Below are 14,056 nucleotides of genomic sequence, written 5' to 3' on the forward strand. Positions count from 1 at the left end.
AGGGTGATTATCTCAAGGCCCACTCCTTCTACACTTACCTATTATGTTCACCACCCTAATAGAGATATGTGCTAAAGCTGTAATTGTTCATGAGTGTACCATGACCTTTATAGCAGGCAGAGCAATTTTCAGCCGTTTTGCTGTTGGTACGTTTACGCAAGGTGTGTGCAAATTGATCCTGTTTTTTGAAATCTACAATGGTTTTCTTTGTGGTTGCTTTTTGTGGAATGTCACAAGGTTGCGTCCTTTTTTCTCTCTCAGTGGAATTCTTTCCTCTTTTTCTCTTAGTCCCCAGCTTGTGGCGGCAGCAGAAACATCAGTTCTGGTCATTGCTCTCTGCCTACCTCTCTCTCCTGTCGTTTTTCATATCACCGTTACGCACCAGTCGACCATTCTTCACAGCCTGCTTCTCTGTTATCTCTCACCCCATCTCCCACCTTATTAACAGGTTCCTTGAGGCAGGCTTTGTTCTGTCGAATTTCACAATTGCCTTCAAAGGCTTGCCAGGTTAAGTGTCAAGGTCAGTAACAAGCTTTGGGTCACACTCCGAGGAGTCAAACAGCATTCACAGAAAAATGGAGCAACCCAAACGAGTGAGCCGCTTTTACTTTGACGCTCCTTTAAATGCCACCTCGTTACGCAAGTACCCACGGGCGAACGATGATGGAGCAGAAACACGAAAGTAACAGCACAGGTCGTATAGAAAAAGGAACACACGGTAATATACAATATTCTCTGCTGATGTTCCGTTCCCTCTCCCTCAATATGCAGCTCGTTCTCCTCCCTTCCATCAAACATTGGCATGCCTCTGCCTCTTGGCGTTGCTTTGAATTTTAATGTGCTACCAGGATGGGCTTTAGGAATTCTAAATCTATTGCTTGTATAATCTTTTACCTCTAATTAGAAGTTCTAACACTTTGTTGTGTCGTCTCTAATAAATCCGATCAAAAGATCCGAGCTGTTTGAATGGTCTGGCTTTCTGCTGCCTGTAGTGATGCATACTTGTGATCTCAGGACCAGACATCGTAAATCTGAGGGGTAGACATGGCATTTAGTGGATTACAGTATCGCAACAAATCTCTTTCAGATCTCAGTGCCCGTGTGACTCTTGCGCTCCTGAAAACATTTTTAGATTTTATTGTCGGGATTTATGACATATGGTTCCCATCAGCCTCTGCTCCGTCTCATGAGTGTCGCATGCCCCTGATCATTCACACTTTTACCCTGTCACTCTTTATTAGCACATTTATATTAGAGCCACATTTTTTCTCACAGTTGTTTTCCATAATGGTGGTATTTTTTTCTTCCCCAGTCTCATTTTTCATGTTCATATTTTGTTGTTTGGTGTTTTGAATTTGTATTATCTATTTTTATATATGCATTTGAAATAAAAGGGAGATTTATATTGCATCTGGTCCCCTGCTCATTACATGATGTATACTTTTTCTAATGATTTTGATGATGACGAGGACAATTCTTCCATTCTTCACTTATTTCCCCAATACTCCTAAACAAAATACTAATCCCTTTAGTACAGTATCGCTGCATAGAACCAACAACAGCCCATTCACGACATACAGTTTTTAGGATGGTTTTACAACTACTACAGCGTATTTAGCTGGATAAATATGATTAAATGTTAAGCTACTTATCCCCTATCCTGCACCCCATTAATGCTGGATAAATCCCCCTGTTAAGTAAAAGCAGTAACAAAAAAAGAAACCCTCTTTTGATTTCTACAACCTATTTTCTTTTTTATCACTGTATCCAAAAGGATTATGGGTCCTGAAAAGCCTCCTTTCATACTTATTTCAAACGGCTGCCTAGAGATGATAGAGTATAAATGACAAGCAGATTAGAAATGAAAGACAGGAGCAGAGTGGGCTGTGTAATAGATTCTAATAGGCTAGAGAGATACCCTGAGTCAAGTGAGGTGAGGCATTTTATGCGTACTCGAGTGTGTGTATGTATGTGTGTACAGTACATAATTGTGTTTCATTTGGGTTGATGCTTTCCAAATCCTCGTCCATCAGGCTCCCAACTCTGGACCAGAAATGCAGGACAATTAAGAAAAAAATGAATTTCTGGGCCTCAAACTTGTAATTATCATCTAAATATTGTACATTTCTTTTAAAACTAAAAGGGGTCCTGTATAAGAATTGTAATACAAAGAACACAGTGCCAAAATGATGCCATTACTCACTCTCAGAGAAAGACACGCAGAACAATCTCCCGTTTAAACACGTTTGCAATTGATTCATGAAGCACAGCTCATAAAACCTTTTTTTTTGTGTGTTCTTCATTATTTTTTCCTCATTTCATTTTCTGTTAACCTTGAATACTACAGTATGGTATAAGACGACACTGATATAAATATAGGATAGTCTTTGAGCTCTGCATCGATTGCAATACATCATTGAGATCAGTAGAAATGCATCTTTTCTGCCCTTTTCGGCTTTTGCTGTACTTAATAGAGCGAGAGCCTCGGAAGCTAGATAATGTACAACAGGCATTACAACTATACAGTACCACAGGCCGAACTCATCTTGCAAACAGTGAAGGGATGCATGAATGCTGCTAATTATGTTGACAGTAAGTGTAGCGCTGAGTGCACAGCTTTTAGCTTTTGACCAATTAAGGAGGAAAAAAAATAATATTAGAAAAATGCTTTTTTTTTTTTTTTTTTTTTTTTTTTTTACTGATTTGGCACAAAATGTTATTTTATTTATTTATCTCTTAATACAAATATTTCCATGGTTGACAAATCATGGTGGGCACTTTTATTTTTCAGACACACATCATTAAATGCTGTATATGACTGTAATGAAGTCACTCTTGCACGAGTGCATTTGCACTAAATGACTAAAATAATATAAATATCTGAGTGTAACCAGTCATGGAAGAAGTACTGTTCCTGTACTAAAAGTAAAGTAAAGATCCCTCGCTTAAATCCAGCTCCAAAAATGTAAAACTGTAAAAATAAATAAATAAATAAATAAAAAAGTTAAACCTTTCTCATTTCTGCTTGAGTAAAAGTGTTTGCTTTTAAGTTCAAGTACAGTAGTGATCATCTTCTTTTGGCTGCTACTATTAGGGGTTGCCACAGTGGATCATCCGTCTCCATACTACTCTGTCCTCTACATCTGCCTCTTTCAAAACAACTACCTGCTTGTCTTCCTTTACGACATCCATAAACCTCCTCCTTGGCCTTCTACACTTGAGTAGTGTCAACAGAGGAGACCAGTTGCTAAAGTTTAGGGAGAGGAATGTTGTGCCATACGTGTCTGGTTGTCCCTTGTTGTGTTTTTCCTTTGATGATGCGCTGATAACAAGCCAGATGGTCCCTCTCCTCGTTAGTCCTGAGGATGTGGTGTCTATAGTTTCCAAAAAGAAATTAACATTTTCATTGTCTGACCACAGGACAGCTTTCCAATTTGCATAACTACATTTTAAATGAGGTTTGGCCCAAAATGTGGTGACGTTTCTGGCTCATGTTCACGTCTGCCTCCTTTGCATGATAGTTTTCAAGACATCCACAAATGCAGGTTAAATCTCTGTGTTCACAGACAATGATTTCTTCAGGTGTTAATGAGCCCATGCAATGATTTCAATTACAGAATTATGACTGGTTTAAATGCATTGCCACATGAGTGCCCAAAGATTAATGGCAAACTAAAATTTGTTACTCTTGATGACATTAAGTACTATTAATGATGAGATATTCAACTGTTTAGAGATTATAGGTTTAGAAAAGTAATTCTAAAATTGTTCCACAATTTGTAGACACAGTCTTTCACGGGTCTTTCATAGGTGAAGCTCTGCCCATGTTTATGTAACCCTTACATTTTCCAGACTTTTTTGGGACCCGTTGCAGCCATTAAATTGGAAAATATTTCCTTAAAATAGCACATGTCCTCAGTTCAAACTTGGTTTGTAGAATCAAAGCGAAACTTATTATCAATACCAATAGATTTTGGATGTTAAAGTTCTGAGGTTGTCTGCATACTTAGACCATAACATGTCAATTCTCCACCACACAATTTCCTGCACACTTTTATGTTTTTCTTAATCTAAGAAGGGCTGTTACTTTGGATAAGATGTATTGGGTTCAAGGAATACACTAGAATGTGCAGGTCAGGGCATACTCCATTTCCACAGTTGGAAATCTAAAGAATAAAGGCTGGGGAAGAGTTGGACTCTCACTGTCCATCACATTTGCCATGTCTGCTATCTTCTGGAATTTACTTCTTTATATCTTCACATCAATCAAAAGCAAGGTGGGATTTTTTTTTGGCACACTCCAAAAAAGCATCATTCATCAAATACTGCAGTGCATATCAGTACGCTTACTCAGCTCTGTCCACCGAGTTAATGGAACAGGTGTCATATATGTAGCAAAACCGGCGACCTACACGCAGCTTCTAATGGATGTAAACTGCTGCCTGAATCAGAGCATGGAGGCTTTTCTTGAGACTGCCAATATCTGTGGGTTGATTCTCCTTACACATGCTGATTTGTTATGGGCTTTGTTTGTTTCTCTGTTTATTAATGTGTCATTGGAGTGGGTGCCAAATGACTAACAACCGTCGTAACTGAAGCTGTGCAGAGCTGGCAGAAGGATCTTGAAGGCTAAAGTAAGACAGTGATTTGCCATACATGCATGTTTTCAAATTTCTCTTTTTCTTAAAGTTCTTATTTGACTGTAACATTGTGTATATCATTTTTCTGACTAGGTAAGAAAGAAGTATGAGACACATTGTGTGTTTTTTTTATTTTATTACATTTTTTCATATAGTAAGGCGAGATATCGAGAGCATGATGTTCAGAAGCATCTGTCAAGAGGTGCATGTGTCATCCCTCCTCTCTGAGTTGTCACATAATCAAAGCCAACCTTCCGCTTGACTAGCCCTTGCCAGATGAATATGCTGTCACTCAATAGAACAGAAAAAAAAAAAACATTGCAGGTATGCAACTAGGGCTGAAACAATTCCTAGAGTAAATTGATTACAAAAATTCATAGAGGAATATTAATTACCTCAATGCTTCATTTAGTACATTTAACTACATACCTAGCGCTGTTTTTCACGGACCATTATAACTGACACACTACCTGCTAAACTCTTGGGCGCTCTGGACAGGGAACACAGAAGACGCTGCAGAATAAAACACGGAGGAACATGGAGAAAACAGTAGAGGTCGACAGATTGATCGTCCGGCTGATTAATCCGGCTGTTTTTTTGCCATTTCTAAATAATAGGCATCGGCCAATTGTGCTGCAAATCAGGCCGATTATTAGGCAGGAGCATCTGACTCAGCATGTTTCTGCGCTTGCATGTGAGAACATAACTTTCTCATACCAGCAGGTGGCAGTAATATATATATATATATATATATATATATATATATATATATATATATATATATATATATATATATATATATATATATATATATATATATTCTGCCTCCAAACAGGGAAACTGAAAGAGCTAGATCTGTAAATATATAAATCAAGCAGCGTTTTTTTTTTTCTCGTGTGCTAATTTGCTAAGCTAAAGAGCTATTCGCCAATGGCCTTCTCCGCTGCTCAACATGCAGAATCATGAATGACAAAAAACAGCTGATGCTATCCGACTCCAGCCGACGGTACCAATGGCCGACCGTCAGCTTGGTGTGTCCCAGACTTTAAGTAATTATCATTCGTTCTTAATTTAGCCTTATATATTTAATTGGTTAAACATGATGGTGCTTTTTAAGAGACAATGAGAGTAACATTTTGAGAGAGTATAAAAATAACATTTAGAATTGCATCGTTAGCGATCCTTCAATCGGTTATAGTTTAGGGTACAGGTAGACACGGGGACCAATATCATGTCTTATTTAAGTATTACATTTTATGAGAGCAAGGGGGGCAAAATAAAATCATCCTCATATATCGGCCATCAGCTGCCCTGATTTCTGAATATCGGCATCGGCCAGAGAAAAACCCGTATCGGTCGACCTCTAATACACAATGCGTTTAAAAAGTCCCTCCACGGTGGTCACGTCGAGCAGGTAGCGGAGCAGGTTTTTAGACCTGGCCATAAATACACGGATATACAGGGTGGACAATTTCAGCAAGAATACCACGTCAAGAGATTTAATAAATAAATACGTAAGAATAATAATGTGTTTCATTAAACGAATATTTTCCCATAACCTCCTCTACGTGGCCATGGTGACCATACCTGTTGTGCCAACATAAGTAAAGTTTGAATAAGACATTATGTTAGCTTTTGACTGTGAGTGACTCATGGAAGAGTAAATGCAGTAATGGAAAAGCCAGACAGGATTGGTGATGCAGACATCAGGAGCTGTTTGGCTGAAAGAGCCTTCAATAAAGAAGGAAATTTCTCTCATTTTAGATTCGAGTGCAAGTGGATTTTCTTTAAAGAGCCTCATCAGCCAGTTCTCCTCCAGCATTCACATTGAAAATACAACTCTCTCTCTCTCTCTCTCTCTCTCTCTCTCTCTCTCTCTCTCTCTCTTGATGCATAAATATACATTAAATAAGAAAATCCATCAACAATGTTTTTGATGTCTACATAACAGACCATTGCCTAGTAAGCATGTAAAGTTAAATATATAAAAATAGTTCTACCATGCATCTTATTCTCTCTATGTATGTATGTATGTATGTATGTATGTATGTATGTATGTATTGATAGATAGATAGATAGATAGATAGATAGATAGATAGATAGATAGATAGACAGACAGACAGACAGACAGACAGACAGACAGACAGACAGACAGATAGATAGATAGATAGATAGATAGATAGATAGATAGATAGATAGATAGATGAAACCTGGGGTGCATTCAGAGTACCAATTTATCCATAAGGTGTTCAATAGAGTAGAGGTTTAGAGCTCTACATCATTAGCTGACTCAAATTAGCTCAAATCCTTATAACTCCAAAAATCTAGTGGAACATCTTGCCAAAATAGTGAAGGGCACATAAAATTCTAAAAGCAATAATAATAAAACATTTTAGCTAAAACTGAGCTAAAACCCTTTTTTTTTTTTTTTTAAGTATCTATTTTAAACTCTTCCCTCAACAGTAGGAAACAGTAGGAGACAACACAGTGACTGTGTAAAAGCATTTATTTATGGAATAAAACTATTTAAAGATTTCATTTGCCATCCCATCTGTTTAATATGAACGAAATTAAATGTACAAATAATAATTCATTTATGCATTCAACACAATGGGAAATGTATAATCACTGTGATCATCAGCGTCAGCCCTATCAGACTTTCTAGTTGAGGTAAATGTCACTAATGGCCAGTGTTGTGCTAGTTACTAAGAAATAGTTACTAGTTACAGTTACTCGTTACTTCATTAAAAAAGTAACTCAATTACTTTGTTGATTACTTACACCAAAAAGTAATGCAATACTGTTAAAAGTAACTTTTTAGTTACTTTTTAAAGAACGTTCTTTAATGTTCCCAAGTAATTTTTAAACACTATTTTATTTAAGTCAGACCAGCACAAACTGAATATATCACAAGGATTTTTGAAATAAATAACTAAATATATTCAGAATCAAAAACTAAAGTGGCTTCTGCATCATAAAAGCTGTTGTGTTGAACTCTTAAAAATGTTCCCTTTCACAGATTAAGTAGGAAAACTATCAACAATGTACAACATAACACCGGGTTAGCATCTAGTGTCGTCGAAGGCATGGAGTTTCTAGAGCTGCTTCGACAGACTGAAGTTGCTGTTTATCGCAGTAGATACGACCTTCGAACCAAAAAGACACAGCTTACATTTGACTAAAAATTTGTTGTCGTTATACTCAACTAAAGTGAAATAATGAGCATATTTCCACTTTGAGAAACTCGTCTTGCTCTCGACTCGCCATTACTGCTGCACAGACCTGAATAAACAGAAACACGGCCACAGTGCGTCTTCTTCGTGTTTACAGTGGTTCATTCACTAATCCTACAATGCGTCTCTGCTGTAAGCAGGTTAGACTGTAGTCTACACTTCAGCCAAAATACATTCATTTAAAAAAGTAACAGACAACGCACCATACGGTAACAGTATTTATGCACCATACACACCATACGGTAACGGTATGGTTGGAGTTACTTTTTGTAACGCGTTACAGTATTAGTTACTGTCAAAAGTAACTCCGTTACAGTAAGGCACTACCGGTAACGAGTTATTGTCCAGCACTGCTAATGGCATGTGTGCTCTTACATTAGTGGAGGAACAGACGCTGACTAATTGAGTGAACCATGTTCTGTTGGATAAACATACCATCGTTTTGGTCATGCAGACCTTTTAAACCTTAACTTTACAGATGTTGATGAAGATGATGTGATCGTTCAAGAGCATCATGTCTGATCATAAGCTGACCTTTTCAGACGAAGGTCTTTTTCAGTATGGCATATTCAACTTTTACTGTGAGAGGAAATCACAATTACTGTCACTTACAAGGTTTCTCAGAACCCACTTTATTTCCATCATATTCATTGTTGTAGAAAACAGCACTTGAGGCTATATTTTGTATTTTTCTTACTATGCTTGACCAGGTGATGGTGACATATTGATTTTCCCAAGTCAGAGAGAATGAGAGAGGAGGGGACTAAAGTAAAAGAGGAAAAATAAAATGCCAAAGTTAGAACAAGGGATTTAGTAGGTTGCCCTCTTAATCCTCTGTCTTGTGTGATAATAATGGTGTGGGTTTTGAAGTAGTGGTAAAAGTGTGTGTGTGTGTGTGTGTGTGTGTGTGTGTGTGTGTGTGTGTGTGTGTGTGTGTGTGTGTGTGAGAGAGAGAGAGAGAGAGAGAGAGAGAGAGAGAGAGAGAGAGAGAGAGAGAGAGAATTGTGCACAGAATTGGGCTCAGCTAAAAAAGATGAGCCCATCTAGTAAGACATGTGGTGATTTATTAATTTGAAAAATGGTGCCATTGTGAAGATGCCTGCTGGACTAGCCATTTCCTGCCCGTTCTGCCCTGCTTTTGAGAGATGTCATATGTAGTATTTATGTACACTTGATTCTCTGTTATGAGGATGGAAGTCCCACTGTGCCCTATGGTCCACCATTAGCTCTGATGAGTCTGGCACCCGCTTCCTGTATTTGCCACTACAACTTCCTGCCTGCAGTCTCCGTACAGATAATCACACTTTCTTCCAGCTGTTGACTCAAGCTCTTTAGGAGTCCAGTTCCTGCAGTGTACTTTACTGAAGCATTTTTATTTTGGGGGGGGGTGGAACTGTTACTTTTAACTTCACTACATTCTTACTATATTTGTGAAATCAATCGTTCCTTTTTATTTATGAGTTGATAAAAAACTGGTCAAGCACTCAGCAAACCACCATATATTGAGAGGAATCATTGATGGAAGAAACTCCTGAATCGAAGTAGCCACAACACATGTGGCCCTATTTGTGCGATTTCTTTAAAATAGTTGAAAAGAAGGTTCATGTTCTTTGATAATTTGAATAGATATCAATCATTGTTTCACTCATTAATATCATTATATTAATAGATTGGTGTACTGAGAGCTACAGAGTCTTTTCACATAAACTGAGTTGATTAAGCAGAGAGTCTTTGACAAAAATGCTAATAGGAACTTTATAGCCATAATAAATCATACTTAAGTACATTTGAAGGCAAATACTTTTGTACTCTTTCTCAAGTGTCTCAAGTTTAAAGGGAGCACTTTTACCTTTGCTGGAGTAATATTTTACCAAGTGTATCTCTACTTAAACTCAAATACATGGTTTGTGTTCTTCATCCAACACTGGACAGTATTAGAACTAGACTAAAAAGAGAGTGCTACTAATCCCCCAAAATTTTTTTTCTCTGTGCTTCATGATCACCAGAGCTAAACTCATCTCACATAATGCAACTTGACTCACAACATGTGAATCTGCAGTGTACTAATGCCGGAGCGCGAGTACTGTGTCTGTAATTAGCACACAGTTTATTTACTCCCCCTAGCCTCTGAATAATTGTGAATACCCCTTCCATGACTCATTTCAACGCCATTAATGCTAATTAGAAGTGTACTGCCACATGACAACTTACACTGCTAACAGCGTTTTAAGTTTCTCATACCAGGTGGACTGAATCTATAGCTCCTTTCCATAATAGTGCTTTAAATCGCCTGCAATTAGCCATGTGCTATAATTGGCTTGGAGCTGTAAGTGGCTCTGTGCATATCATGGTATGGCAGAAATCCAATCAGATTAATCTAATGCTATAGAGATAACGAGGAGGGCCGAGCAGTACAGCTTCACACTTGGAATGGATCATGGTGAGAAGGGTTAGATGACCCTCTTTATGTAGTGTAGGATGCTCTTTTTTGCCTGCTCCAACTTCTCCACTTTCATGCTACTACTTGCCATATTGAAATGTTTTTTTTATTTTTTACATTTATTTTTATTTTAAAGGTACTGCAATAACATTTTACCTCAGCAGATTGTAGAGTGACTTTGATGAACATATTTCCTAAGAACACGATCAGATTGTTCTTCTATCAGCACAAACAATATATGAAAGGCTTGGCTTGCCCTTTGGCTTGTTTAGCTTCACAAACTGTGGAGAAAATTATACTCTTTTATTTTTGAAATCTGCATTTGAGAAGTACTGTATCAGGCCTGCAATTAGCATTACATGTTGCCAGACAGAGTATATAAGAAGTAAACATGAAGTAAGAAGCATGTCATTTTGACCTAAACGGATCAAATTGGCCTACAAAGAAGTCATAGTCTAACATTTCACCAATAATATTAATGGTGGGGATTAAAGGGTGAATAAATGCATTAATGTGTTTCGATCACTGTAAAATAAAATTGCGTGGAATATTTTGTATGGGAAAAGGAAAGTAAGGTAACTAATGCTTATAGTTCGTTTTTTTCCATCTTTATTCATTATGTTTATTCAAGTTTACAGAACAATATAGTAAAATTTTGTACAAAAGGGTCTTGAATTATACCATAGACATGCTAAAATGAAGCCTAAAAGATAGCGGACAGATAATGGGGAAGAAAACATCTGATAAGCTGTACATATAAATAAATCTTAATATTGGAAGTCTGTCTTTAAATGTAATTATACAATATCACACTGATTATATTCTCATAAAGGAAAGTAAAGACTGGCTAACTGGAGTGGCAATTAAGTAAAGAAAGAAAATGTATCATGGCACTTATTTAACTTCAATTACAACATTGAATGCACTAGTTTCAGTTTAACCCACAGAAGAGGTTTTTTGAATGTGACAGTTTAAATGGCTGAAAGAACATTCATGAGCTATGCCATATATAGTCAGCATTTCTCCATTCTGAAGAGATGAGAGACCCAGATGACAATATGGTGCAATAGTGTGAAAGTCTAAGCCAGTGGTCTTCAATCTTATCCAAATAGGGAGAGTGTTTTTTTAAGGTTTACATTACAATTAGAAGCTGGAAGCACATTGAAGACTACTTGTAACAAACGGTACTATTGAGGAATATAGAAAGAATGTTTTGTGACTACACCTGCCACCTCTAGTTAGAAATAAAGGTTTAAGGCAAAAAGAATGTCTTATTTGTCCACAAAGTGCTTAGTGTCTCCTGAGTGGATTTTATGTGGTTATTTTTTTGGCAGACTGGCTGATGCACAAGATTACTGGACATGAAGGGCAGCAAGGGATACATGCAGACTGGATTTTTGGAAACAAGTCAGGTGAAGGCACCACAGAAGGCAGCATTATTAACAAACATTACATTTTAACATGGCTCAATTCCTTGGTTCCTCAGAGTACAGCTTTAATAGCTAGCATTTTTATTTCAGACAGATCAATTAATTAAACCAGTTCAATCGGATGTGGCTCCTGATTGAATGTGGTTGATGAGATTAAAGACCCTTGGTCTAAACCATGGTGTCTGGTTCTTCAGATTCCACCTTCAGCAGTCCAGGTAAATCGTGAGAGCAGGAAGCAGGCTGATGGATCAACCTGATCATACCACTGACTAACACAGCTCACATACAAAACTGACCAGCTCATTCATTCTGACATCTGCAGATACTGTTTCTTTATTCCTCTGGTCATTTGTCAGTCTTTACTTTTTGGTCTATTTGACTTGCTTTAGGGTAGCAGGAAGAACAGGTAGTGCTATAGGAGGGATATAAATATCCACTTTGAGAGGCAGGTTAATCGAGAATGCAAAAAGTAGCTAGGGTTATTTTATTTATTTATTATTATTATTTTTTTTATATGTCAGGGCATCTTGTCAGGAAATAATTACCTTGACATTATTTATCTCTGTTGCCCCGTATGGTATTAAAGCTGCAGTAGCGTTATTCCCTGCTCCTTTCTTTGCTCATCTATTTTAGCTTTTCCTCCTTCTGTGCAGTTGTATTACTCTCCTGTTTGATGGTGTTTCACGATCAAAGCCCGCTGCAGGCCATAGGCAGGGCTCACTGAGGTCGACTAATGGCCAGCACTGTAGAAAGGAAGGCAGCAGTTAATTTGATTACACAGCAGTGAAGTCAGAATGCAAACACATTGTATGCCTTGTCGAAATTATTTGGGGCCTGGATGGAATTAAAGGTGTTGCACCCCTGTTAGTGCACATTATAATTAAAGAAGCCAGAAGACAATACAGATTTTACTTATTTAGAGTTCTGTTATGTACTTAGTGATTGTTCTTATTCATAGCTAGCACAATAGATTTTAAATGTAGACAGCAGTGCTATACATAGGTTTTCTTTTGCTTAAAAGACTCATTTAATTATGTGATTAACGTATAGGGGCAGAGTAGGATCGTGGGGTGGCCGTAGCAATGTGAGTTATAGTTTGCCACGCTCAATTCTTTTTATTCAATTGTGTATTTTAGTATACTGTTTAAAAGCAACCATCGTATTCGTATTATCTGTAATTTTCCCATTTCTGATTAAATGTGAATTCTAAATTTTAAAGACTGGCTACACCTGTCTTTGTAAATCAGTAAGACCTACATTTTCACCATAGTTGACTCTGTTTCTAAACACAGCACATGACTTTTTATTTGAGTTAACATACAGAAAAGTGATCAATGCAACCAGAGTAACTAATCTTATAAGCTTAACAAGTCCTTAAACTTATCTGGTACAGGAATGTGAAGTGCTGAAACACTGTCAACCTCAGCAACCTCTTGTGTAATGTATGGCAGGATGGGGAGCTGTTTGCTGTGCCTATCACAGATGGTGTTAGGTACATGATCAATGATCAAATTGTTTAAGGCTTGGCCATCTGGGACATGCACTTACAATGCCCTAACTGCAGAATAATAGCATTAGCAACATGCAAATCCTACCTTGGAAGCAGAGCCCACTGGGGGAAAATATAGATATGCTCCTTTGGCATTTTGCAGATGCAGACCTGGCTGATTGGTTCCTTTGAAAAACGAGTACCTTTATTGCTTTGGAACAGATCATTGAAGAGCTGGCATCTGGCATCGCTCAAGTGCAACAGCTGTTGATGGCAATGCAATAGCACAGTGAAGTATATGACTCCTCTTGTATTGTCATCGAACATACTGAGACAGACACCAATGTGCTTTTGATAAACACTTTTCGGGAACTTTCTGATCCTGAGGTCTGCTGTTTTTTAAAAGTATTGGTAGCTCACCATTGGAGCTGTATCAAGACTGGAATGAAAAGCAGAAGTACAGCAGTCTGCCTTGCCAAACAAACTAAGGCTTGATCCTTCTCTCAGGGCTGTCTTGGCAATTCCGCAATGTACAGATTTCATTAATGAGCTCCTCTGCATATTTGAAAGTGCCCTGAAGCTGCAGCTTAATAAAAAAGCAGGAATATTGGCTTCAGTGACATATTTGGAAGCTCTTCCCTTGAGGTCAGTGGCCATATTACTACAACAAGCTGAAGAAGTCTTGTGCTAAAGTCATGCGTCATTCACCGTATGTAAACTGTATACTGATTTGTAAAACCTATAATACACAGGTGACTTTGAGTTATATCTCAAATACCGTGACACAATTGCTTCTGATCTTTAAAATAAATAATTCCAGCAGC

General features: G+C 37.7%; 1 protein-coding gene across 2 annotated transcripts in view; it reads left to right on the forward strand.

Annotated features, from left to right (window-relative positions):
- grik4 (glutamate receptor, ionotropic, kainate 4) overlaps nucleotides 1-14,056 on the forward strand; it is a 439,025-nt gene that overhangs the window by 31,839 nt on the left and 393,130 nt on the right. The window contains exon 2 of one of the 2 annotated variants that reach the window (XM_046863059.1): nucleotides 11,648-11,725. The exons of the other annotated variant lie outside the window; for it this stretch is intronic. The gene's annotated coding sequence lies outside the window, so the exon portion shown is untranslated. The remainder of the gene's footprint in view (nucleotides 1-11,647; nucleotides 11,726-14,056) is intronic. 2 annotated transcript variants of the gene reach the window in all.

This window comes from Silurus meridionalis, chromosome 12, assembly GCF_014805685.1.
Source record: "Silurus meridionalis isolate SWU-2019-XX chromosome 12, ASM1480568v1, whole genome shotgun sequence".
Taxonomy (NCBI): domain Eukaryota; kingdom Metazoa; phylum Chordata; class Actinopteri; order Siluriformes; family Siluridae; genus Silurus; species Silurus meridionalis.